Source organism: Lissotriton vulgaris, chromosome 9 (assembly GCF_964263255.1).
Source record: "Lissotriton vulgaris chromosome 9, aLisVul1.2, whole genome shotgun sequence".
Taxonomy (NCBI): domain Eukaryota; kingdom Metazoa; phylum Chordata; class Amphibia; order Caudata; family Salamandridae; genus Lissotriton; species Lissotriton vulgaris.
Genome location: NC_141697.1, coordinates 1,201,934,683 through 1,201,962,070, shown reverse-complemented (window position 1 = coordinate 1,201,962,070; position 27,388 = coordinate 1,201,934,683).

Below are 27,388 nucleotides of genomic sequence, written 5' to 3'. Positions count from 1 at the left end.
ATGTATTGCAACGTCTGATTTCTATGTGTGGCTGAAACAATGTCAATTCATAACCTGTCAATCGTGCTATAGTCAAGTGCTGAGTCTGTGTTCGGTTTAAAAGAACTTCCACGGAATGTGGAACTTGTACTGTCAATTGATCTCCTAACACTATGGAATCACTTTGTCTGATTGCTAGAGCTGTCGCTGCTACTGATTTCAAGCACGCAGGCAGAGCCTGGGCTACTGGATCTAATGTACTAGAAAAATAAGCACACGGTTTGTGTGAACCTGCTTGATCTTGTGTGAATACTGACAATGCAGTACCTTCGCGTTCTGTGACAAAAAGTGTAAAAGGTTTGCTGTAACATGGTGTCGCTAAAACAGGTGCTTGACATAAGGCTTTCTTTAAGTCGTCAAAAGCTTGTGTATGTTCCTGAGTCCAAGGGAGGACAGTCGATGTCGCTGCCTCCTGGGTTGTCAACTGTATGAGTGGCTTGGCTAGAAATGCATACTGAGGGATCCATTGTCTACAGTAAGAGGTAAGGCCTATAAAGGCCCGTACCTCCTTTTGTGTCTTGGGTTGTGACATGTTTACAATTAACTTGATGCGGTCAGGTGTTAGCTGTCTCCCACCTTTGGACAGCAAGTGCCCAAGGTAAACCACTTGCTGAACACAGAATTGCAGCTTCGAAGGAGACACCTTGTGTCCCTTGTCAGCTAGGAAGTACAAGACTGTCAGTGATGCTTGTTCACATTCTCGTTCGCTTCGGGCAGTGATCAAAAGATCATCAACATACTGAAGTAGGGCAGTGTTAGCAGGCATGTGAATACTGTCAAGTTGTCTTTTTAATGCTTGACTATAGATGCTGGGGCTTTCTGTGAATCCTTGAGGTGCGCGTGCAAATTTGAAGCTTCGGCCATTTAAACAGAATCCGAAAAGGTATTGGCTTTCCGGATCAATGGGGACACTAAAGAAGGCGTTCTTGAGGTCAATTACAGTAAAGAACGTCGCTTCGGAATCAATAGCTGTCAATAGGGTCGAAATATCTGGGACCACGGGATATTGTGGTACAATGCATTTATTCAATTCTCGTAAATCGATCACTAATCGATAAACTGGAGGTGCATTCGGATCAGTGCGTTTAAGAATCGGAATGATAGGGGAATTACATAAATTCGAGTCGGTTTCTACAACCACTCCTTGTGCAATGAGCTCGTCAATGATTTTCAGTAAAGCCACTACAGCATCTGGGGGTAACTTGTATTGTCGGATTCGTGGTAGTACTACTCCTGGCTTGAGTGTGACACGATATGGGGTGATGTGCATACAACCTACATCAGTGGGGCCTTGTGCCCATAAATATGCAGGAACATTCTGTAATCTGGGATCAATATCTCTCAACACATAGTGACCCTTAAAGTCACGCAAAAACAATCTTACTCCTTCCGGAGAACAGCAAATCACAGCTCCTAGAGCCTTCAGTGTTTTGATACCCAACAAGTTTTCTGGACATGATTTCGTGAGCAATAAATCTGTAGTGCGAGACAACGGACCAACTGCAAGGGGAACTGGTTTCGATACTTCATTAACAATAGGTTTTCCTGAAAATCCAAGGGAAACATTCTGTGAGCCTGAGAGGGGTGCCCCTGGAACTTCGTCGTGACTTATTGTCGTTCTGCTTGCCCCTGTGTCAATCAAAAACTTTCTATCTTTCCCTAATACCTGACTATGTACGTAAGGACCCTCTTGATCTACAGGAACCTCAATAAGAGGCAAGCCAGCCTCCCTCTCTAGGCTGTTTCATGTGTATCGCTGATAATCGGGATAATCAGTTTGTGCATATTGGTACATCTGTTGCGTTGCATGTTGCGTTGCGGCAATCGGTTGTGGCTGTGGTACTGCTACGGTCTGTACTGTCTGTTGTGGAGCATGCATAGGCTGTACACTCTGTGGCACGTGTTGTTGGGCCTGGTCCTGTCTAGGTTGACGCGGTCTCTCTTTAGTTTTACCTGTAGATATATTGTGTTTCAACACTGCACATTCGTTTACATAGTGACCTGGCTGTTTACAATAGTTGCATATCCCTTTAACAGGAGCTGCTGAATTATTGGACTGTGTCATGCCCTTTTTCTGACCGTCAGCTAGAACTGACTGAGCAACTAGCACTTTCATTTTCGTGTCTTTCATACGTCTTTGTTCGTGATCATGTTCTTCTCTAATTCCGTTCTGGTGGTACTGTAACATTTGTAACATTTGGGAAGGCGTGTTTGCTTGCCATGTGCTCTCGACCTTCAGTACACGATTCTTAACTTGGGGCAGGGAATTCTCGACTAGTTTGGATACAAAAAGGTGTGGGTATGATTCGCTACTTGCTTTCAGGCCACTATTAATAATAAAACATTTCTCAAATCGGGAATAAAAATCACTAGTGTCTTCATCGGGTTTCTGTTTGCAGGCTGAGATTGCATCCCAGTCCTCTTTTTTAGTCGCTAACAAACGTGGCAAAACCTGTACTAACAGTCCTGGTAATGCTTTAGTTTTGTCCCCAAGACCCAACCCTGGGGTACGAGTCGTTTCTTCGGTTTCTAATGCAGCCCAATCTATCTTTGTGTCACCCACCTCCCATTCTTTTTCTTTGAGTTTCTCGTAAATACCGGCAGGCAATAATACTTTCAATATTTTCATAATGTCGGGATAGGTATAATCTCCCATGAGTAACATGTCTTTTATTTCCCGGTGGAAATCTGCGGGGTCTTTATCGTGACTGGGCACTAATTTCTTCATTTCCAATAATTCCATTTTAGTTATAGGCGTGTATACATATACACGCGTAAGGGTGTTATCATTATTCCTGACTGGATGTACTTCTCGCAAGGGATTTTGTCTGTCTATGTAAAACATTTTTCTTTCTGGGGTTGGAGCTGGAACAAACTGAGGATTCAAGAAGGCACTATATCTGTGTCGATGTTCTAAAATTACTTTAATTAAATCGGTACCTAGGCCTCTCCATTTATTCATGAGTAACTCTATTAGCACATCAGGTAGGGGACCTGGATCAGAATGTTGGCTCTTATACAATATAAGGAGGTGTTGTATCATGTACATACTAGCTAGTCGCTGTTCGTCCGGGGAAAGATTCAGAAATGTTTGCGCTAATGCGTCATCATTATATTTATCAGAATTGTCAGCCCATTGTACTGCTGACCTGGCTAATTCTTGTTCATCCATGGAATTGAGTACATGGTACCCCATTCGTTCTTGAAGTATTTTATCGGTAGCCTGAAATAAGTGTTCAGGAGTCTTCGGGTTTGACATAGCAGAGTGAAAAAGTCTCTTGCTTTCTGGACGTATCGGTTTATTAAAGGGTCTACCCTTTCCTACATATGCTATCGTTCCTCTATCTTCTGGCTCATCCTCCTCTGAGGATTTATTCGCATCTGATTCTGCTTCCCTTTCAGCTTTCTCTTTTGCATGGAATACTGTTATTTCTTTACGGATTTTCCTGTACATGGCCTCTATACATGTCTTTTTTATCATGTTTTCCGTCTGCTATATTCTGACCCCATGTAGTTAGTACCTCCATCTCTTCTTTATTTACACCAGGCCGGTCTCGTTCTCTTATGAAACAGTTTATGAGGAATCTTAATAGTACACCTTGAGTGTCTACTTTCTGATGTGCCATGGCCTCGTGAATACATTCCTGACCCTCCCCAGTCTGAACAAAATGATATATCCTGTCTAGATAATCTTGCATTCCTGGAAATAGAACCAAAAAGTTTGCAGCACGTCTTATGCGTATTGAGGCTAATATCATGCAACCGTCTTTGCCTGGTACTGGGTCATATCTACAGTCTGTAAGAAACTCTTTAAGCTTTTCAATTGTGACTGGTTTCGGGGTACGTTCCATTGCTAGTTCTCTAATAGTTAATCGGCGTACTGGTGGCGGGGTATTGTAACCCCCTAATGCACCTCCTGAGGCGGAGGCTTGAGCGTGACCTGTCTGTAGGGCCGGTGGCGGCTGTAACGGAATTCCAAAAGGATTAGTAGGGGGTGCAGGAAGTGGTGGAGGAGTGGTCTGTCGTTGGGGAAGGCGATCAGTGGGTCGTATAGGTGCAGGTGGAACATTGGTATATTCGGGAGCTACCTCGTCTAAATAGGAAGAAAGAAAAATATCTGCTGCAGTCTTGTGACGTAATTTAGTCGGAACCAATGGAGGGTGCAGATCTTTTGGTACTTCCGGGGTTGCCTTGGGCAGGCCCTCGGCCAGGACTGGATACAATCCTGTCATAATAGCATTACTACGTCTATCGTGTTGCTCCATTCTAACTTGTTCTCCTTCTTCTAGTAGTTCCTTTTCTTTGGCTTTTTCAGAATCCTCTCTACTTTTCTCTGCTTTTCTGAGTGCTTTCTCTGTCCGTCTGTGTGATTCTTTACGCCATAGTTCAATGGCATCTTTCTGTGACTGTCTGGCTTTCTTTTTCCATAATGCTTCTTCTACTCTCATGATGCAATCGGCATCCCATGTCCCTGTAACGAGATACAATACAGCGTCTAAGCCGTGTTTGTGGTACATAAAATATCCTGGAGTGTCCCTGGGTGGGATGGGAACAGCTTCCTCGAGTATCCCTTTTCTAGTTCCTATCTGTTTCAATTTAGAAAACAGCGGCATTTTGAGCCGTGATACTTGATACTTGATACTTACTCGGATTTGGACACAACTAATACAATAAACACAGTAATGAAAATCAAACAATCACTCATACCGGAAAACGAACAATAACTTGATAGCTGAATGCTTGATATACTGCTAAACAGTACAGATACACTGCTAAACAGTACAGACCGGGTCTGTGTACCCAAACCCGTCTTGACCGGACACAAATTAATGCACCCGTCTAGATGCGTCCCCAGCAACGGTACTCACCGGGAAGCACGGGACGGAAGGCCTCGGAAACTCGACACTGGACTGGACTCGACACTGGACTGGACCGGACTCGACTCGACTCGACTCGTGACGTAGGTACTTCGGAACTTGGTGGGCCTCTGAACACCTCGGACCTTGCTCTCTCGGCTGGGCTCTGGTCGGGATCCTCCGCACTCCTCACCGCCTCGTCTGGGTGTCGATCGCAGCCTCAGTCACCTCCGTTGGCCTGAGGGAGATACAGGAAATCCTGCGGGTACGCGTAATTGTCCGTCACGGCTGTGGCAGGGGGCTAAGCCTGCAACGCACCGCCGGCACGTAAGGTGGGGGAGGGGTCCCTATTCGGGCGCCAAATTATGTGGTAAATAAAGATTTACCTGCTGAATTTCTATGCGGTAAAGTTCAATAAAATAACTCAATCGAAAATGAGAGGCAGAGTCCGTGGCATCTGAGTTTATAAGGGTTTTATTCCATAAAATGGAATTGGTTCGAACCAGGTATCGTGTTCCATCACCACGAGGGTTCAGGAAGGGATAGACAATGCTTTATTAACAGAATACAATATATATAGTAAATGCATTTAATGGTGATGGATACAGAAGGCGTAACAGCTGAGAAAAAAGAGATAAGCACACATGTGCGTAACAGAAGGCGTGCACGAGGGCGTACACAGAGGTGTGTACTAGAAACGTCACAGGAATATGTCACAGGGGGGTGGATTCATAGAAGAATCCTGCAGAGTCAGCAGAAATATATGGCAGAAATGCGCGCGCAGCAGCATGACGTGTGATTGACGTGGAACTGGAGGGTGAAGGGGACTTGACATTTGCGCTATGCAGGGAGACAGAAGTCTGGCATGTCAGAACAACCTAAACCCAAATCATATCTGGTATCTTGTGTTTGAGGAACTGTATTATCTAGAAGGAAAGGTCTCTCGGGCAGAGGCTATTCTATACTGACTGCTAGTGCGTGGATATGTGTCTGCGTGTCTACGTGAGATGCGAGGGGCCATGGGCCTACCATGGTAACAGGAGCAATGAATTACTTGCACGGAGACAGAAAGGCCGGGCCCTTTGCTCTACGGCTGGGGAGGTGTTTACCTAAATTTCTAGACAGGAATGTATTTTCGAGGAGCGGAGCAGATAACTTGAAGGCTGAATACTGTCTTGGCAGGCAAGCAGGCCGAGCCAGGCACCGCTCACCGCGCAGGGAGTAAGGCAAGGGTCATGGATGCGGATCCAGGCTGCAGCTTTCAGAGGCAGAAAGGGCTCAATGGCAGAAATCAGGGCCTAGCTCGCCAGAGCCAGGAAAACGTGAAAAGTGCACCATGTAAAGACGGTGGCACGGCATACTTAGGAACTGAATAATCGATCCATTCATGGTGGATCTGAAAGAGGACTTGTTAACGTTGGACGCAAATGTATTTGCGTCTTCATAGCTGGTTGTGGAGGGAACATACATGTACTTGAAGCACGTACATGGAGCCGTTGGGGTCTACGTTAGGGGACACAATTGACCATAAAAATTCATATTACCTCAGTTGTCAAAACCGACTGCGGACAGATAAAAAATTGTTAGTACATTGGAAAGAACCACTGTGGCGTTGATTCCTTTCAATGTACAGAGATGACTGCAGGGCCGGCAGTCATCTCTACATGTAGAAGGTGCAAGTAATGTCCTCCGCCATCCTGAAGGACACTACTTCATTCGCCAAACTCAAAATTAGGCACTAAGGGCCTGGTTCACAAAGGCAAACTTACACTTTTGTGTAAGTTTACAATTGTTTACTATTTACAAAGGTATTTTACTAGTAGTATCTTTACAACTGTGGAGCCTCCTCAAATAAAAAGAAAGGACAATAAAACACCCACCCACTCACATTCACTTTGACTGAGGTATTTTATAGAAAGGACTTGTATTGGATTTGCGTAAAATATTTATTAATGCACGCAATTCACAACATTTATCCAATATTACTGGAATGACCAGCAGCATACAAAGTGGCACAGATAATTACAAGCAGCTCTTGATAGCCAGATTAATTTATTACAGACCATCTCCAGTGTGAAATAGCAGACGCCATTTACTGAGTCCATCTAAGCATGAATGTTCAATCAGAGCTTGGAAGTGACATCACACAACCTTTAACCCATAGCAATATTACCTGAAATGACATCATATGACCTTTGATGTTAATGTTGATGGTGTAACAAAACGTGAGGAAGTCATGTGACAGTGACCCCTCGGTCACATCAGGAAGTGATACACTGAAGCTAAAAATACTAGCACAAGGACAAGAGTAATACTAATAGAAACATACTACAGCCTTATAGCCCGCCATAGTGGGCTCAACCAGCCATTAAAGGCAGGCTCCCACGTTCAAGGCCCGAGCCAAAGGTGAGAGCCTTTAACAAGGGAGCGGGCCTTTAATGGCCGGGATAGCCCCCTACAGAGGACTGTAAGGGCATTTGTACATTACACACCTAAAGGGCAGAATGTTCTAAATAGTAAAACAAAGACCTCTTGGATCCCGATGGGGTTGAAATCCCCTTAGACTCTGTGAGGTCTTTGTTCACAGCAGCAGCTGGGAAAAAAAGGCAAACTCTGGAATGTTGATGCTCCCATTGATGCGTTATTCTAGCTTTACTAAGCAATGCAGAGCCATGCAAGGTGGCCTTGGGTGACTTACTAAATCTGACTTAACCCCTTCAATGCTGATGACGAGCTCAGCTTGTCATGAAGTACACCTCTCGTACGCTCATGACGAGCTGAGCTCGTCATGAACCACGGGATTTTTAAATCTTCAGCGCACAGCGGGAAAATGCGCCGCACCGATAGTGTTAAAGGCTGACTTAAGAGCTTGTGTTGTCTTCTTCATCTTGCATGTCTTCATTCCGTCATTCATACCTGCTGGCAGGTCCTCACTTGCTTCTACCTCATCTCCCGCCTTCCAAGCCACTTGTCGGCTGCCTGGGTTTCACCGTGAACCATTCTCCACCCTCTCACTGGTGCATAACCTGCCATCTTCAATATCTGGTTCATCTTGATTGGATACTCTCTGCTTTGCTGTGGACCATTCTGCTCCTCTCATCCCTCAGAGGATTCCATCAGTTCATCCTCTTCTGGTGGCTCTAAAACTTCTCAACGTACATTGAATTCACTACTGATCTCCTCTGTTTGGGCTCAAACAGTGATTACCGGGGTCTCGGATCATTGACACAGGAAGGGATTGCTATGAAGCAGCGCTTGAAATAGAAAAATAGAAGTGCAGGTACTCTCTAACCAGAGTACCTGCTTGTTTCTGAGAAGTGCCGGTATTCTCCTGTTAAAAGTATTACCTTTGTCTTGAGAAGTGCCAGTACTCTTCCTCTCAAAATACAAAAAAAGCCGGGACTCAGTACCAGACAGTACCGGCCCATTTAAAGCACTGCTATGAAGGGAATCCGATACCTGGGGCCTAGTAATTTACTCAAAATTAAGGCTCCCAGTTACTAATTTTTACTTTTGATCCGGTTGAGCTAGTACATTTTTTTGTTCAAATATGCAGATTATGCAGCAGATCATGGATTATGTGGCAAAGCCAAGGCCGTAAAATCGCACAATTCCAGTAGCCCTCCCATAAGGCCATCCCCACGCTGGTCAGCAGTGTGATTGATCACATGGCAAGTGGTTTGGAAATGGGTCCACAGAAGTAGCAAACAGTAACGTTAAAGGTGCCCCTGATGCGTTGCATTTAGGCCCCAGAGAGCAGATTTACAAGCCCCCTGCGCCACCAGTACGTCACATTTTGTGACATACTGGTAGGGCATGTTACTGCTCCATATTTAAAAGGAGAGGAAATGCCACCCTGTGCAGCTTTTCCTGTCCTTGTAAATATGGCCACTTTACACGCAGCACTTTGCGTGAAAGGGGCGTTCCATGGGTGTTGCTGTGGTTGTTCCCACGCAACACCCATGGAACCAGACACATTTCCAGATTTACAAGAAATCGTATATCCGGAAATCCGTCTGAACGCATTGAAAGAGGAAAATGCATATAGTGATTGTTTTCGTGCAGGAAGGTGCCCCTTCCTGCAAAAAAACAATCTCCCCCATGACCCAGGCATCCTTGCACCATGTGCAAGGGTGCCTGCGCCGGCATGTGACATATTATTCTACATATGTCACAATCCTGTGCTTTTTTAGTGCCGCAGCGTGGCGCAGCCGAAGGGCTTGCACTGCGGCACTTCCTTGTAATTCTGCCCCCAGGTTTGCAGTCAGTAAGACCCATATAAACAATAAAACATAAGCGCGGCCTGCACCTGGTGAGGTGATACACAGCCCTCTCAGTATCCTCCACACACCGCTGGATCCTTGTCGGTGGCTCGCGCTCGTCAGCCATGTTTTGTGTTGTTACATCTCTGAATGCCGACGCGCTCCATAAACGCCCGTCCTCACCTGTGACACGCGCATCATTTCCAGACAGCGGTGGGCGCAGAAGGCCATAAACGCATGTGCCATTATCCCACACAGCCTGGGATGGGGAGGAGGTGGGGGTGGGGTGGTAGGAGAGCAGGAACAAGCTCCCACCGAGCTTCGCCCAGGAGCAGACGGCGCGCTGGGTGAAAACACAAACACACAACAGCTTCTCTCATTAACGTAACAGATGTGGCAATGCAGATTTCCCGGATGTTGCTCAGAAGTGCTTCGTGAGGCTCATCTGCTTACAATGTGTGTTTCGTGAAAAGGCAATTCAAGGCTGGAGGCCTTGAAACTCAGGGAAAATGGAAAGACGTCACTCCTAAGTAGGAATTCTGCTGTAAGTAGAAGTGGCGGGAAAGCCACTGAAAGTTCGAGCCAGATGCCTGCCTCTGACTCGGCCCGAGGACCACCGTCCTCTTGGACCCTCGAGCCAAAAACAAGCCGAGCTTCTGCCTACCACACACGCTCTGATCTCATGTGCCAAAAGTGAAAGACAAAGCATACATCTTTAATGTAAAGCAGGAGATAGACCATTATACCCATCTAGAACCTGAACTGCACAATCTGAAGCAATTAACGCAGCTGCCCCGCTTGACAACACTGTGTGATTCTAGACACATATTTTATTTCGGCGAGCCTTGTTATCTTCACTATCACACATGAGAGTGCTTTACACTATAATGTTGCTCATCTAAAATAAAAATCGAGGCCTCAAATAGCCACTCATCCACGCATGCCAGCTGACTTGCATCATAGTTCACAAATGGCGTTGACAGATGGGGAGAGAAAAACTTTTTAAGTTAATGTTTAAAAACTACCACTGAAGTGATATAATCTCATATACAAAGGCGATTCACTACTGTAGAGCAAGGTACATTATTTTAAACTTTTGAACATACTTTATCGTATTTTTACATGCTGTTTGTTGCAGGATGCAAAAACCACAGTTGATGGACAGAATGCAGAACACTGTCATACATTCACCCCAGTACAGAAATCTGGGCCTAAATCCATCGTTTTTTTGCACTCCACACCACCCCAGTTCAGACATTTTAAAACTTTTTTTTTTAAATGGTGACCCACATCCTAATAGCATAGACGGTATATGACTAACCGCTGGCCCAACTGATTGTTTGAGATATCATAACGGATTTGTTAGGATCTGAGTAGTAGATTCACCGTGTGAACAGGTCTTGTGTTGTGAATGACCATAAGAGTGGGGGATGACCTGTTCTCTACCCCTGTAGCTCCTTTGTGTATATGAAGAGTTAACTTGGTGCCAAATTCCCAGTGTGTGTGAGGTGGGCCCAAAATATCTATTTTGTCTATTTCGTGAGTATATGGCCCCTAAATAACTGGAGCGGTCCGTTTTGGTCCCTGTCCAGAGCATAGGCCGGTTCGGTAGGGGGGTGATGTATCCAATGATTTACAGCCACCAGTTGTGAGGCCCAGTAGTAGAGCTGGAGGTCTGGTAATGCTATGCCTCCGTTGTACCAACTTTCTGATAGCTTCTTCATTGCCACCCTGGGGGCCCTACCATCCTACAGCAGCGTTCGGACCTCACTCTCCACCTCTGCAAAATATGAATCGGATTCGGTTTGGACTGTTCTGGAGAATATACAGAAAGCGCGGGAGAGCCAACATTTTGAAGAGGGCAGCGCGGCCTACTAGGGATAGAGGCAAGGACCACCAGTGTTTCACATCTGCTCATAGCCTATCCAGCCGGGGCACCAAGTTGGAGTTATAATAGAGAACAGGGTCTGACGTGACAAAGACTCCCAAATACCTGAATCCTTCTCTGGCCACTTCTATCGTACAATTTACTGTAAGTCGAGGTACCTGTCCCTAGAGGACAAACAACACTGACTTGCTCCAGTTGATCACATATCCAGAATATTTCCCGAAATTTGTGAATATGTTTAGAACTGCGTGTATGGATTTATAGGGGGAGGCGAGATATAATAGTATGTTGTCGGCATATAAGGATATTCGGTCTACCAGGTCCTCCACCCACCGCAGCCCTCGCACCATTGCGTCCTGGCGCAAACACACCGCCAGGGGCTCCAATATGAGGGAGAATATTAATGGGGATAAAGGAAACCCCTGTCTAGTGCCCCTTCTCAGCGTGAACGCGCGAGACGTGTAATTAACTCTCACTTGTCGCTGTATATCGGTATATAGTAATTTCACCCAATCGATAAACTTGGGGCCCAATCCCACCTTGCGTAGAACTTCACATAAGTATGGCCATTCTATAAAGTCAATTGCCATAGAGGCATCCAAGGACAACACCACCGCGTCTTCCTCCAGGAATTCCCTGTGTGCCATCACGTTATGGAGACGGCGTATGTTGAGAGACGTATTTCTCCCCGGCATAAAACCGGATTGATCAGGGTGTACTAGGGAAGAGATTACTGCCATGCGCCGACTGGCAAGAACTTTCGCTAGGATTTTAGCTTCTACATTGATCAACGAAATAGGCCTACGAGCCACAGATATCTGCAGGTTTCCCAGGCTTATGGATAACCGCAATGGTAGCCAGAAGTTGCTCTGCCAGTAACCGTCCCTTTTCATAGCTTTCCTCATACATAGCTCGCAAATGTGGGGCTACCTGAGAGGCCATGACTTTTAGAATATCAATGGGAGTTCCATTTGGCCCCATCGCCTTCCCCCATTTAATCTGACCAATGGCCTTTTGAATCTCCTCATCAGTCAGGTCTTCATCTAGGGTGTCTCTGTCTAATTCCGGGAGGATGGGCACATCGCTGTCTAACAGGAGCTGACGTGAGTCTTCTGCTGTGTATGTGGTAGAAAGGGAATATATCTTCTCTAAGTGGTTTGCGAATGCCTCCGCTATGTCCCTGGGATGGGTAATCATCTTGCCCCCTGGTAGTCAGATTAGGCACCCATCTTGCACCCTGCTCCCGTCTATCCAGCCACGCCAGAGTTCTGCCAGCTCTGTCTCCCAATTCGTATACTCTGTGTTGGGTACTGCGGTGTTTGGCCAACATGTGCTCTCTAGTTTTAATTCTGTATTCGTCTTGTTTTAAATAATGTCAGTCTATGATAAGTGTCGGATCTATGACAAAATATAGAAACCCAAAATATCGAAATACAAAAATATCGGAGCAATAATGTCAATGAAAACAATATCGATATCCTATCTACAACAAGGTAAGTACTAAAATATTGAGAAAAAAAATATTGATGTCAAAAATATCGTTTAAAAAAATATTGTTTTTTAATTAAAAAAATATGTAAAATTAATTAACAAATACTTAAAAATATAATAAACACAGTTAAAATTATTTTATATCATTTGAAATTAATAAGTAATATACATAATTTAATAAAAAAAAATTAAACATATACATATAAGATATATATATACTTACTTGATAATTAGTTTTAATATTTATTGTAATAACTTATAAATAATTAAAAATTTTATAAATTACAAATTCATCTACACACATAAAATAATAAATAAATAAAATTAAAATAATTATGATTTTTTGAATTAATTTACTTTTAATATTTTTAACATTAATTATATAATGCATTAACTAAAACAATACAAAAAATATTAAATAACAGAGGGAATAAAATACTATTCCAACTCCAAAAAAACAATAGTAGGGAAAATGTTGGATAGCGTAGGGGTAAAAATTACTATTCCCACTCCAAAGAGTGCAAAAGCAGGGAAAGTGTTGGATAGCGTAGGGGTAAAAATGACTATTCCCACTCCAAAGAGTGCAACAGCAGGTTAAGTGTTGGATAGCGTAAGGGTAAAAATTACTATTCCCACTCCAGAGAGTGCAACAGTAGGGAAAGTGTTGGATAGCGTAGGGGTAAAAATTACTATTCCCACTCCAGAGAGTGCAACAGTAGGGAAAGTGTTGGATAGCGGAGGGGTAAAAATTACTATTCCCACTCCAGTGAGTGCAACAGTACGGAAAGTGTTGGATAGCGTAGGAGTAAAAATTACTATTCCTACTCTAGTGAGTGCAACAGTAGGGAAAGTGTGTGATAGCGTAAGAGTAAAAATTACCATTCCCACTCCAAAGAGTTCAACAGTAGGGAAAGTGTTGGATAGCGTAGGGGTAAAAATTACTATTCCAACTCCAGAGAGTGCAACAGTAAGGGAAGTTTTGGATAGCGTAGGGGTAAAAATTACTATTCCCACTCCAGAGAGTGCAACAGTAGGGAAAGTGTTGGATAGCGTAGGGGTAAAAATTACTATTCCCACTCTAGAGAGATAGCGTGTTCATCTTTTAAAATTGAAACTTTTGTGTGATAGTGTGTTGGTTTTAACCTCACCCCCTCCCTGGGCACTTACTTCCTTCTCCTCGGGCAGCCGATATTAGCGCTGCCGAGGGATTCATTCCTGACGCCATTTCCCTGGTGACACAGGCGACGCCCACTGCATCAGGCCACGCCCCCCGCAGACACTCCATAAAAGCGCGCTGAATGCTAGCGCGAGCCCGTGGACTATTGATCTCCTGAGGCACAGCCGGGAGATAGCGTGTTTATCTTTTAAAATTGAAACTTTTGTGTGATAGTGTGTTGGTTTTAACCTCACCCCCTCCCTGGGCACTTACTTCCTTCTCCTCGCGCAGCCGATATTAGCGCTGCCGAGGGATTCATTCCTGACGCCATTTCCCTGGTGACACAGGCGACGCCCACTGCATCAGGCCACACCTCCCCACCTCCGGTATATGAATGTGTTTCTCCCGGCCGCGCAACGGACGAGCGCAGCGGGCGCGCCGGCAGCGCGCCAAAGGCGCGCCTAAGGCAAGCCCGTCTGCGCCCGTCCGCGGCTGCCGGGGGCCGGGGGCCAGAACCCCTGCACAATCTCAGATAGGCCTTTGTTATACCCGCCAGGAACTTTTGGATTTGCGCACATGCGCTGAGTATAGCTGCTTGCCTATTAAGGATAGTGCAACTGATGGACTTGGGAATACGTGCAGTCACTGTGGCTACTCATTCAGCCACTGGAAGGCCTGTAATGGATCCGCCAGAAAGCTTGGATGCGCATTGATCAACTGCAGGTCCCTCAGGAAGCACCGAATGGAAGTGCGGGACTTACTTGAGGATAGTAAACTAGATATCCTGTTCACTACCGAAACTTGGCTGGACGAGGAGTCATCCCCCGAGGTGCTAGACGCACTCCCCCCAGGTTATGGCATTTGTAGGTTAGATAGACCGTGTGGGAGAGGCGGAGGGATTGCGATTATTCATAAGCACGGGATTGAATGTACTCTGGAGGCCATTTCAATATCAGATAGCGAGGCTGGAACCTTTTCTATATCTTTCTCTAAAAACTATATAATAAAAGGCCTCCTAGTATACAGGCCCCCTGGAGGTAGCAGTCAGTTTGCTGCCAGTCTGATACAGAACATATTATCCCCAGCTTTGCGCTATGAGAAATTTCTGTTGTTGGGTGACCTTAATCTTCATTTTAACGATGCTTTGAGCCTCTCGGCCCAAGAGGTCCGTAATGACTTACTAACTCTGCAATTAGTTCTTAAATCGGAACTGCCCACTCACCGACTAGGGCATACGTTAGACCCTATTTTCTGTAACTGGGACTCCCTCATAGTTGATCCCCCAAAACCAATGGTATGGACGGATCACTTTTTGGTACCATTTCAGATTAATCAATCCCCTGGAATTCTCCAAGGGAAAAGGGATGGTACTCGCAAGCTACAGAGGCGGTGGGCTAGGTTTTCCCCCGCAGACTTCAAGACCGGTTTGGAACAGGGAGGACCACCGGAAGGTCTGGGCCTAACAATTGATGGGGCGTGCGAAACACTTGATCGACGCATCCATGCTGCTTTGGACGCTACAGCACCATGGTCTAATAGGGGACCTATGCGGCGTACTAAATCCGCGGCTTGGTTTAATGAGGACTTAAAAAGGGCTAAGACCGTATGTAAGCGGTTCGAAAGAATCTGGAGACAGGATTACGCACCAGACCAGGAGAGGGAATATAAGCTGAACCTTAAAAAGTATCATGCTCTGATAAGGAAAACACGGGCAGATTATTATACTGAAAGGATTACTAAGGCCGATTGCTCCGCCAAAGAACTCTTCACAGTATATAAGGAATTATCCTCTCTGGCCTGTCTGGAAGAAAGAGCAGCTACCTCGGTGCAATCTTGCAATCAGATAGCTGACTACTTTAATAAAAAGGTACAGGATATATATGCTGCCTTCTCCAACACAGCCAGGGCCGGTTCCAGCGACCAAACCCTGCTGGATGAGGGACTTTCAGCCACAGATAAGCTGTGTGCTTTTCTGACTCCTGATATTGTTGAACTGAAAAAGGTGGCTGGAAGTATAAAATCAGGCTCTCCTAGAGATCCGGCACCCGCCAAAATTCTGAGAAGCAATATGGAGACACTAGCGCCGTATGTCAGACATCTCCTGACACTGTCATTTGACTCTGGCACGGTTCCAACGACATGGAAACAGGCTGTGGTACTTCCACTTAAGAAGAAGCCACAGATTAACATCGCTCAAATGAGCAATTTACGGCCTATTTCACTTCTCCCTTACATCGCCAAAATAGCGGAAAAATTGGCGAACCAACAACTTACGGCTCACATTGCAACCCAACAACTCTATCACCCCACCCAGGCTGGCTTCCGTGCTCTCCACTCCACGGAGTCGGCTCTCCTCTATTCCACGGAGATGCTTAGGAAGCATGCGGATGAGGGTCAAACTGCGGCACTGATTCTTTTAGATCTCAGTGCCGCGTTTGACACTGTGGCCCATCACACACTGCTACAGCGCCTGAGAGAGGGAGGAGTTGCTGGCAAAGCGTGGCACTGGCTGAAGTCCTTTCTCCTTGGCCGCAGCTTTTGTGTGGAGCAGGGGCCCCATAGGTCCAGAGCTATCGCCCTGAGCCAAGGAGTTCCCCAAGGCTCAAGCCTAAGTCCCACTTTATTCAACCTCTATGTTGCCCCAGTGGCATCTATTGCGGAGAAACATGGGGTTGTTGTGGTGACTTACGCGGATGATACTCAGCTGGTTGTAGCTCTTTCTCAGCCAGCTGAGCAGGCAGCCAGTCAGTTTACATCTTGCCTGCAAGACCTGGCTAATTGGATGTCAAACAATTGTCTCAGATTAAATGGGGACAAGACGGAGGTGCTTATTGTAGGAAAGTCTCCGTCTGTTTGGACATCCGCATGGTGGCCCCAGACCCTGGGCCCCTTACCTCAACCTAAAGAACAGGTCAAGAATCTGGGTATTTGGATGGACTCAAAACTATCTTTTGAGTATCACACTAGACGTGTAGCTGGTACTTGCTTTGGCATTCTCCGTTGTCTGAGAAAGACACTCGACCTGCTCCCAGTGTCAGCTAGAAGGGCCCTGGTCCATGCCCTGGTGACTTCCAGGCTGGACTACGGGAACGCCTTATATCTGGGAGCTAACGTGAGATGTCTTCAACGCTTGCAAGGTATCCAAAATGCTGCTGCACGCCTAGTGTTATCACTGCCAAAAAGATCTTCCACCAAAAAGGCATTGGGGACGCTCCACTGGCTCCCAATTAAAGAGCGTGTCCAGTTTAAAATCCTGTGTATAGGCCATCGGATCGCTCACGGTAAGTGCCCGAGTTTCCTGAGGAATCTGCTCACATTGTATAAACCAACTAGGCCCCTCCGGTCGGAGGGCACTGGGCTAATGTGTATCCCGAAGACTTGCAGGGCCAGGATGGGCGGCAGATCCTTCCGCCTTCTGGCAGCACAGAGTTGGAACACTCTTCCTCTCAGACTCCGGATGGAGCCGTCTGAAAAAGTTTTCCGCAAGGAACTCAAGACACATCTGTTCCCCAAATATTGAAGTGCTCTTTTCTGGCTGTGTTAGGGATCTTTTAGGCCACTATTAGCGCGGGGACACACTGACTAGTGTAACCAGGCGCTTTATAAGCTCAGTTAATAATAATAATAATAATAAGAGAGTGCAACAGTAGGGAAAGTGTTGGATAGCGTAGGGGTAACAATTACTATTCCCACTCCAGAGAGTGCAACAGTAGGGAAAGGGTTGGATAGCGTAGGGGCAACAATAACTATTCTCACTCCAGGGAGTGTAACAGTAGGGAAAGTGTTGGATAGCATAGGGGTAAAAACTACTATTCCTACTCCAGAGAGTGCAACAGTAGGGAAAGTGTTGGATAGCGTAGGGGTAAAAATTACTATTCCCACTCCAAGAGTGCAACAGTAGGGAAAGAGTTGGATAGCGTAGGGGTAAAAATTACTATTCCCACTCCAGAGAGTGCAACAGTAGAGAAAGTGTTGGATAGCGTAGGGGTAAAAATTACTATTCCCACTCCAGAGAGTGCAACAGTAGGGAAAGTGTTGGATAGCGTAGGGGTAAAAATTACTATTCCCACTCCAAAGAGTGCAAAAGTAGGGAAAGTGTTGGATAGCGTAGAAGTTACAAATAACATACTTATAAAAAATAATTAATATTTTAAATTATTTTAAAAAAGTATTTATTGAATTAATCGAAACTATTTACAAAAACCAACAAATAATTATTTAAAAAATAATTACCAATTAATAATGAATATCCCAAAAATGAATTATCAATACCCAACTTTATATTTAATAACTACTTAATTACATATCAAATACTTAACACACTATTCCCCTATGAACGCACAACAAACACCAATAATAAAATAATACACTTAACATAAGTATCAATTATTCAATTAATTAAAATTAATTATCAACTATTAAAAATTAATTCACAATTAATAATTGATTAACAATAATATAATTGGCAATAACAATTAATGAAAATAAATTATCAATTAATTATGTTTAAATTACTTCCCACCCTATTCCCCTATAAACCCATAACCCACTACAAACATAATTATCAATTAATTACAATTAATTACCAATAATACAAATTAATTACCAATTGATTTAAAAGATTTTATAATTCCTAAAAAAATTAATAATTAATTTAGTATAATTACATTACTTCCCACCCTATTCCCCTATAAACCGATAACCCGCTACAAACATAATTATCAATTAATCAATTAATTAAAATAAATGACCAATTAATAAAAATTAATTACCAATTAATTTAAAAGATTTTATAATTCCTAAAAAATTAATAATTAATTTAGTATAATTAAATTACTTCCCACCCTATTCCCCGATAAACCCACAACCCGCTACGGTACTAAAATACAAAATTTACTTAAATTACATTAAAAAATACCAATGCATATTAAATACATAATAATAAACATAAACATAATATAAAAATCGATATTAGTAACATTGATATTACTAATATCGATATTAGTAACATCGATATTACTTACATCGATATTAACAAAATAGATATTACTTACCTCTGAAATTCTGTCCCTTCGATATTAAAAAATTTGATATTACTTACCTTCTATATTATGTCCCTTCGATATTAAAAAATCAATATTATGGTATATCGATATTAAAACATCAATATTTTGTCAACATACCATTTGTGCTGAGTCAACAAGCCTAGATTTTCTTTGAAGTAGTTCCCTGTTTGTGTGCCTAGTTTCTCTTTTATGTCGGGTATGGCCAGGAGCCACGGGTTAAGGACGATAGTAGTGTGTGCCTGTCGCTCCGAATGTGTGAATTCAATCTTTACTGGGGAGTGATCTGAAATGCCTCCAGGCAAGACCTGGGGATGGCTAAAATTACCAAGCGAGGCTGTGTATGTTAAAAAGTAATAAATACGGGATAGACTTTTGTGTACATTAGAGAAATATGTGTATAGAGTGTCCGTCAGTGTCGCCCAATTGCTGTAGAGAATCCTGCCATGAGCCTGTTCTGTCTCGCTCCCGGCCGTTGTGGGTGTCTGTCAGTTGTATCGTCCATTGTCATGTTATAGTCTCCACCCATAATTAAGGAGCCCACCGGGAGCCCTGTCAATATGTTACCCAGGTCTACCAATGCTGTCTTACCTAATGCTGGCAGCAGGTATAAATAATTAATGTTAAGCGCTCTCCCCTCTCACTGAGCCTCCAACACTGCAAATCGTCGCCCAGGGTCTGCCCATGTCTTATGTACAATAAGGGGTGTACTCCTTTTCAACAGGATACCAGTCACCCTGGATCCAGTGGTGTAGTCCACGTGTACTAGGAGTTTGTATCCCCACCTAGTGAGGGCCTTGCTTTTTTGTCCAACCAGGTGAGTTTCTTGCAGTAGTACCAGGTCCGGAGAATGTCTCTTCAGATTCTGTTGGACTATTCCCCTTTTAATTTTGCCGCCCATCCCGTTCATATTCCAGGTTAGAACAGAAATTCTCTTTTACCCCATCACATATCATAATGAAATTCACAATACAGTAGATCAATGCTAATGGATAAGTATCATGCTATAACAGTCGATTTCTGAGTAACTCTCCTCTGCGCTTGGACATCGGTACATATCAGTATACGACAGCCACATTTCAAATCAACAAAACAGTGAAAAGATGAACACCCCTCCCCCCTCCTTCCATCCCCAACACCCCACCCTGCCCCCTGCCCATGGATTTAAAACTACCCACCCCCCAACTAGACAGAGTGCCTCCCCCCCGAAATGCTGAAAAAGTGCGGGCGTAGTCAGTCCCCATCCCATCTACTTACACATTACATCTTGCCTGTTGCTATCTATTCATTGTCTGTACCCACTAAGGTTCCGGGAGGACCTCCCTCAGCGAGACTCACAATTTCAACAGGCACTTCTTCAATCAGCCACATTCATGTGGTAGTCTTAGGAGCAGTCTCCCCATCCCAACAACACTTGCACTTCCGTAGATCTACCAGCCGACATTCCGCATCTCTAAGGTCTAATTTGGCTCTGTCGTCTTCTCACCTCATTAAGCGGAGCCACCCTCGGTTGACTCAGTCAAGTTCCCCCTCTGCTGCCCGGGTCTGCCAGCACGATCTCTTCTCTGCCCCCCACCCCTCCAGCCAGTCCCACGCTTCCTCCGGCGATGCAAAGCAGCATGTTTTTCCATCAGACTCTACTCTAAGTTTCGCCGGAAAGAGCATGGCATACTTTACTTCTCGATCTCAAAGCTCTTTTTTCACTGCATGGAATCTACGACGCCGGGCCTGAACTTTAGCCATGAAATTCGGAATGTAACTTCGTTGTTGTCAATTTTGAGAGGCGGGCTGGATCTTGCTGTCTGCAGTATGATATCTCTGTCCTGATAATTAAAGACCCCGGCTATGAGGGGCCTTGGGGGGCCCCAGGTTTCGGCGTTCCTCCCGGCACCCTATGTGCCCTCTTTATCGAGAAATAGCACAACAGGGTCTTGGGTTGCAGGTGATTGGTTATCAATTCCTCCACATATAGGTCGGCTGCTGGCCCTTCGGCTCGTTCCGGTATGCCTAACATTCGTATATTGTTGCAACGTGCCCGACCTTCATAGTCATCAAGTTGCTGCTCTATTCGCTCCTGCTTATTCTGTAGGTCACCCACCTGCGTTTGGAGCTGGGAAGTGTTAATTTGCAGCACTGTAGTAATGATTTTGAGTTCTTTTACCCTCCAGTCCATTTTACGAAAGTCTGCCCTGATGAGAGAAACCTCCACGGTAACTGAGTCTAACGAGGTGCGCACTCCATTTATAGCCGCCATGACATTGTGGAGTGTTGGCTCTGACCCCATCTTAGGGGCAGTTTGCGCCTCAGCTTTTTCCATTTGGTGTGTTTCTCTGTCCTCTCCTGTTTTGTTACATGTGAATTTGGCTAGTTTATTCCGTGCGTTGGCCTTTGGACCTCTGTCTGTTGCCATGTGTGCACTTTGACGTCTCGCAGGTCAATGGAAGAATCTGGAACAACCCGGGTATTCCCCGCCGCCTACCCAGCGAGCCTGGTGTACTCGCCATTGGCGTGTCGGGTTTCCCTCGGGTCTTCCACTCTAGTGCTCCGAAATCAGGTCTGTGATCTGTCCGATGGCTCTCACTGTGTGTGGACTCTCCTTGACAATGGGAGGCCGAGGAGACTGTGTTCTAGGTGCCTATTTCCGTCACTTCTTTGGTGGGCCAGGTGGCATGCCCCAAGCACCGCTTCCGTCACTCCATTGGCGTTTACCTCTGAATTGTCTACGACTGGTCTCCACTTCTTTTTGGAGGTTAATGGCCCAACCAGAAAAGGCAGGGGGTGAAAAGAATCACGCCTTATGTTCAATGCGGGTACTACTGCATGCAGTGACATTCTTTCACTTTTTCCTCCGACACCCGGGACCCCCATCCTCTCAATGCCCTTTGTCTGTTGTTGGAATCGTCCGAGCTTTTGTGATCACACTGTTTGTTGGTGCACCTGTCTTTGTTACTCTTCCTGAGGTACACACGTATGGGTGCAGTCGCAGCTGGGGCTATCTCTCATCACAGCATGGCCCCAGTATATAGCTGAATATCTATGGAGTTGGGCTGTCACTGACCTGGGAGCCCGCTACTCACGGACTCATTCGAGTATAGAGTGGCTTGCCTTTTCCGGCACAATGGCTCGGTCTTTGTTGCTGTCCACACTGAGAGAGGGGGGGGGCGGGGCACGAGGGGGGGCGGGGGAGGCAGGCCGCTATCACTGAACATCTTTTCCTATGTCCGCCAGATTGCCTTGATGTCCCCAGGTACTTTCAAGCCCCCTCTCCGCTGTCTCCCCCACTGCAGAGTTCCAGTTTTGTCAAGGTCCGGTCCGGGTCTAGCAGGCCTCTCAAGCCATGGCCTCAATTTGTGAGGACTGCCCCGGTACGCCTACCTCTTTACCTCTGGGCTTCTCTTGTCATGTGTCGGGTCTCACACACCTTTGGAAAGCAGGCCGCTATCACTGGGTGCCTCCTCCTATGCCCGCTGGCCTGCGCCGATGTCATCAGGCAACTTCGAGCCCCATCTCCGCTGTCGCTTTCACTGCCGTATCTCAATTCCACCCTGCGTCCTGCCCGTGCCTAGCCGGCCTCCGGAGCCGGGGTCTCGATTTGTGAGAGCAGCCTCAAGACGCCCGCCTCATTAGCTCCGGGCTGTTGTTGCCGTACTCTGGATCTCCCACACCTTTTCCGCCGGGTCCACCGCTCTCGCAGGTCTATATATTGCACCGCAGCTCATCGCAGTGGGGTGATGGCGCAACCACACTTACAGGACCCCGACCGCCCTCACCGGGTGCCTGGATGCCGCCATGATGGAGCCACCTTCTTTTTCTTGCAAACTCTTTAAATTGCGTCTGTTAAGGCTCCTTTCACACTCGTACGCCCTCCACGGGTTCCACAGGTCTGGCAACAGCAACACAGTTGGATCGGGTTCACTAGTATGGATGGCACAGGATTGGTAGGATAGCCAGCATGGATGCAGGAGCTCACTCAGGCCATACTCGTCGGCCGCTAGCCATGCCCCCGCAAATGCTTGTTTTAACATAAGGTGCACAGTCTCCTAAAAAAGCTACAAGAAATTACGTCATTCCAAATTCTAAGAAGTTTTGTGAATTTGGCAGAAGAAGACATTTGGAAAACTCACAAATGTTTATAGCTAAAATGTTACCCTTTGTCCTTAACAATAGCCAAACTAAGGCAGGCATCTTCAGCTGGTAGACAAGAGTAAGTGCCTAGATAACTAATAATAGTTACTATTTTGTAAAGCGCAAACATATCACCCCCTTAAAGGTTTCTAGGCACTGGGTCGTCGGGGACATTAAGTGAGCTATTGCCTAGAGTTTCATGATGCTGAGCTGAGCTGCCTTCAGCACCAGGGAACGAACCGTGAGACACGCGCTCCATAGTCAGCCGCTCTGGCTGCGGCGCCACATCTCTCCCTGAGAGATCGTTTCCATTGGCTGTAGACACCTTTCAAGGTGAACAAAGCGAAGTGGAGGCATTGGTTGCTATCCGCAGAACTGTTTCTGCCTGCAGTAGGGCCTGCCAGGACCACTGCCACCGACTGGTGATGGGCAGGACATGACTGCAAGGTTCAAAGGAATATTCCAGCACCTGAGAGGGACAGGCATTGCCCCAGGATGGATCCTTACACTGACATGACCTGGAAAGGACCACAGACTTCACCCGTCTAGTATGTTCCATGAACACGCCACATGAGCGATTACATGTATGACTGTGACGCAGAGAGACGTAAAGGTCACCATCATATATCTTACATAAGATGGCAAGCCCTGGGCATAAGTCTGCAACTCCAAAGTCTTACAAGTGGTGCTGCTCCTGTCTAGGCCTTTATAAAGGAACAAGCGTCCCTTGTGCAAAGCATATAACCAGCTGAATGTACATAGAGGTGCAATTAAGCCGATGTCTGTTGTCCAATGGACGATTTATAAATATTTATTTTACAGACAATGATGTGGGGAAAAAAACAAACAAAAAAGACAGTCAAAATAGGACTTTGATAGCTCAGGCATACAAGTGTGACAAATGCAGCACTGTGGTTATAGTCACCTTTCACGAATATCAATGCACTTGTGCACAAGTATTTATGAACATTTTATCAATCGAGTCTAGGTACTAGAGTCCTGTCCTGTCTAGGGCTGGCCCAGGCCCTCAATGACAAAGAGTGACTTTATTAAAAGCTTGCAGACAGACAGACATACATACACCCCACTGTGTGGAGTAAGAGGAATCTGTCCACCCCAGACCAAGCACTTACATCCAAGCTGTAACCTGTGGGCGAATCTTATGTAGCTGGAAAACACACACCTGCCTCCCAGAAAAATACCTGTGTGCTCGTCAGGCTGATGCCAGTAACCTGCTCCATGAAATGCAAATGAACACAAACACACCCCAGTAGGCAAGTCACATGCACAGCAGAGGTCCAAAACTCCTGCTTTAAGCCTTTGTACTATTCTCGGCAGCTGCCAACATCAATGTCCCTCATTAGCAACCTTTCTCTTATTGTTGTTTCTTCATCGAGAGAGCTGGCTGTGTGCAGGGCACGGATTGGCAGTCAACGCACCTCGGTGTCACCATGAAAAGAAGGCCATGAAAGGGAACAGACAGCGCCTTACAATTACAGCCAGCGCCCTGCAGACAGCTGACACAGACACCGCCGCACGGCTAATCCAATCAGACCCCAAAGCAGGCAGAGGGGGCTTCCTCGTGCAGAGAAGGCCTGCCCATCAAGCACTGGTGAATGGGGCAAGAGAGACAAGTGACTCACTGTCATCCTTTCACTATGCGATGCACTGACCAAGCAGAGTGACTCTGGGCGGCTGACAGCTGAGAACCACTTTGTGCAGATAAACATCTGGGCATTATAATACATGTCTGTGCCGTGCAGAAACACATGCTAAGCAGCTGTCTGGACATCAGCTTCCATCTCTGCCTCTTTTTACAGTGTTCCTCCCTGTGTTACTACTGCAGAGCTTCAGGTGTTTCCCAACTTCTGATGATTTAGGACTAAAGTGCCGCATTGCACTGTCAAGCTGTAGCACTCTGCCTTCAGTGTGTACAGATCCCAGTGCAGTGCAAGCACTTAGGCATTTGCAGGAGTTGCCCTTAATACATGTATGTAGATTTGGCAGTATGGGACTGTATCTTCCCACCCCATGCACAGAACTGGACACAGAGCCCTTGCTTTAGGCAGTCTGATTCCGATGGAGCTGCTCCTCACCCAAAGAAACTGATATGGACATGTTTCATTTCATGGCAGGGCTGTGGGGAGCTGGGGTCTTACCTAAGGAACTGATATGGACACGTTTCAACCCATGGCAGGGATGTGGGGAGCTGGACCTAGCCCACTGGTGCTGGAGGAGAAGTGCTGCATTTCATCACTGTTGCAGAGCATCGACTAGGATCCGAAGCATCTTCCCTGCATGGTCACATGCGGATCACCTATGTGGACACAGCTATTCTGAAGGCAATGGCATCGGACATCTAGTTATGGCCACCAATTGGAAGCCCTTCCTTACTGGGTTCCTTCTGCGTGGGATTGCCATTAAAACTAATTCAGACTCGTACAAAAAAATGACTCTCAAATGCTGGTAGAAAGAGGCTATCATAACAGGGACATGGTGTATGTGGGGTCTGGAAATGGAACTCAAAGTTTGGGGGTCTAACTCCGGCACCCACATTCATGATAACACTTCCGCAATGCTGTCATGGCATGATGAACCTGACGTCACTGCCATTTTATTTCTGACACGATTTCTGCCTTGCAGGTAGAGTCTCTCAATCAGAAAAACACTAGATATAGATATGGGCAGCTACATTTTGTGGCCTGGCTGCCACTAGCGTGGGGGTGAGGTTGGGGCCGATTCACAGAACTAACTTAAGACAAAATACTAAACTTACTACTTTCGGTATTCACAGAAGTTAGGATTTTGTCTTAAGTTTGTCTTAAGACAGACTTAAGACAGACTTAAGACAAAATCCTAACTTAAGTCTGTCTTAAATTTGTCTTAAGACAAACTTAGGACAAAATCCTAACTTCTGTGAATACCAAAAGTAGTAAGTTTAGGATTTTGTCTTAAGTTAGTTCTGTGAATCGGGCCCTTTGTCTCGGCTACACCAGCAATTTGTCAGCCTGGACCCCAGATCTTAAATCAGGTCCTGTTGGGATAAACAAAAGAAACAAAAGACCCATGTGGTCATCTTCCTGGACTTCCCAGGAAAACATTGTTAGTACCTCAAAATACAAATAAAGTTTTGCTTTTGGAGGGAGAACAACACAGAACGTACGGTTACCTTTTATTCACTGACTATGGCTGTAAATTGTGTGTATCTGGAATTTAGCCAACGTTCAGAGAATTTCAGATGCGGAGATTCCGGTACATAGAGAGTAATATCCCTTTTTATGATGAATACAGCACTGACAGTGAGCTCAGCTTGCATTAGAAAATATGGGGGAAAAGGTTTTCGATGACAATAATATTACAAAACTTTCATACACCCCATTGCGCAACCTTTTCAGAAAAAGCAAAACAACTAGTTTTGCTGTGTTATCCAAAATACTGGTTAATGATTATGCCAAGTATAACAGTGACATTGTGTCAGCAAAATCACATAGTTAAGGGAAGTGACATCACATTACCTTCTAAGACATCAGAGGAAGTGACGTCACTCAGATGGTGATAGAGTTTAAAAAGCAGGAAAAGGCTAAACACAATCTAACAATTTTAAAACACATACATAACTTAAAGAAAACCTCACGAAAGCAGATAAAACAGAGAAGAATATGGATCTTAGTAGCAACTCTGGTCACCCTGACATAAATCCAGGTGATAATGTACTCTCCAGTACAATGTGACAGGGTCCCTTCATGTTTGTTCCTGTAGGAGGGCCTGGTGTACAAAACGCTCACAACACCATCCCCTAGTTTTTGGATAATCAGTAGGTAGCTTATCTGAAAGCTGCAAATGAACGAAACATAGAGGTTTCCAGAGATAGCATAGGGTTAGCAGCCACCACTTGACCCCACAATAACACCAATGCATGTATAGGACTGGACTGGCGTCGAAAGACAACCATGGTAAAAGCTCTAAAGTAGCCACACAGTGCAGGAAGCCATAATTAGAAGTGGGCAGGGAGCCATCGTTGGCTGATGGTAGCCCATCCGCTCTGGATGCAGTCCCCTAGGCCGCATCCAACCTGAGAAATGCCAGAAAGGCACATTAGCAAGTCCTGCCCTGACCATATGCTCTGATAAATTGTTTCAGAACCTTATTGGCTGTAACCCTCGACCATGAAACCTCAGGCTCATCCCAAATACACAGCTAGAATGGTCATCACGTGGCGGCAATGGAAGACCACTTGGACCTCACTTGTCCGGTTACCTGGCCGCATTTCTAAGGTTACATGGCATTTCTTTTAGAAATCAGTGTTTTCAAGCTTGTTAATTCACTTGCCCCAGGTGAAGTGAACCAGGACAACAAGTCCCAAAATATGCAGCTTGTAAAGTGGAAACTCAGAACTTTTGTGACAAGGACTGGTACCCCTTTGCTTTTTTCTGCTCCTTGTATCGTTATATCACTCCCTGAAAGTGTCTAGGTGAGATCCTCCTTTATTAGTCAGGCAGTATCGTGGA